The sequence below is a fragment of the Rhincodon typus genome, chromosome 49, assembly GCF_021869965.1.
Source record: "Rhincodon typus isolate 14 chromosome 49, sRhiTyp1.1, whole genome shotgun sequence".
NCBI classification, from domain to species: domain Eukaryota; kingdom Metazoa; phylum Chordata; class Chondrichthyes; order Orectolobiformes; family Rhincodontidae; genus Rhincodon; species Rhincodon typus.
The window spans coordinates 3939720-3941067 of NC_063380.1; the positions used below are offsets into that span (position 1 = coordinate 3939720).

At 55.9% G+C, this 1348-nt stretch overlaps 1 protein-coding gene across 2 annotated transcripts in view; it reads right to left on the reverse strand.

The window, feature by feature from the left end:
- mmgt1 (membrane magnesium transporter 1) overlaps positions 1-701 on the reverse strand; it is a 2826-nt gene extending 2125 nt beyond the window's left edge. The window contains exon 1 of one of the 2 annotated variants that reach the window (XM_048620928.1): positions 621-701. The gene's annotated coding sequence lies outside the window, so the exon portion shown is untranslated. Of the gene's footprint in view, positions 1-485 lie in introns of both variants that reach the window. The other variant, XM_048620927.1, reaches the window with a different exon arrangement.
- Between the last annotated feature and the right edge of the window lie 647 nt (positions 702-1348).

Here is a 1348-nt window from a genome sequence, read left to right on the forward strand (position 1 = left end):
GCCCCAGGGACGATACTTGGAAGCCGATTGCCGTCGCTCTCAGTCTCCTCTAAACGCGCCCCACGTTTATCGGAACGAAACCGGACCCTCTGCTCCTCGGGCCACCCGATCCAGGTCCCGTCGCGGTCCGAGGCAACCCCCTTCAGCGCCTGCAAACAGAATCACCCGTACACCCTACGCCCACATTCTCCGCCCCGCCACCTTCCCGGTACCCTCCCCCTGCACAACAAGCCGCCCGTCCAACGAACGGAGCCCGCCAGCTCCCACCGACCAGACGGGGTTTTTAAAAAAAAAGTTATGATCGCTATTGCCCGCTGACTCCCAACCAGCCCCCATTCCAGCCGCTCACACCCCTCCGGTTTCGGGGGAAAAGGCACGGATCGTGGTTAGGAATACTCTCCACCTCCAAAACCTCCTCTTCCCCCTTGACACCAACATTGGGCTTAATTAATTAATTAATGTTGACACTGAAGAGGAGTCTCTACCTTTCCCCCCTTACAGACCCTAAACCACCGAATGGCAAGCTTCAACCCTTTGCAAACCGACGAAAAACCCGATATTTGTGAGTCTTTTTCTGTCGTTACGCCCACCCCCCGATCACATAACAGTCGCCAATCCACCTCCGTCTCCTCCGAGCTAAGGGGAGCACGAAGATGGTAGCTCGCCCTCCGCCAGCTCCTTCGGCGCCGCCGCCTTCGCCATGGTGGTTGTAGTTTCCCGCCGCCCGCCCCACCGCGCAAGCCAACGGCGTTTCCGGTCATCACGGACTACATCGCCCGGCATGCCCTGGGGGGGAGACGGGGGGCCAACATCCGGTTCTCTCCCCGCCCTCCCCCGACGGCGCTGGGGTTAACCCGAGGTCACAACCGTCGGTCGCAAGGAGAGAAAAGCCTTAAAAACCAATTCGTGAGCTATTCCGGCTTCTTCAACCCCTGCCACATCTTGAGAACGCGACTGAATATAATTTGGAGTTTTACTTGTCTTGAAAGCGACGGTTGGTTGGGACTCCCAGAATCCATCGCGCGCGCCCGACCCTCCCGCCCCGCCACCGAAGGCGACCTGAGTAACAGCATTTTTTTTCTCCGCCCAAGTTAACCTCCCCACCAACGCCTTTTCTGCGATGGGCAGCTTTTTTGTTGTTCAAATATATATTTTAAAACCGAATAGTTGCCCGAAAGAGGTCAAGGGTCAGAGTAGCGCCTTTGCGGAAAGGCGCATGTGCAGGCAAGATGGCGGCGCCCATGGTAAATAGTCAATGACTGAATGGTCCAATTTGAGCCCATTGTGTAATAGGGAGTCATTCAATGTTCATAATTTTACACTAATGCAGTTAGAGAGCTATCAAATG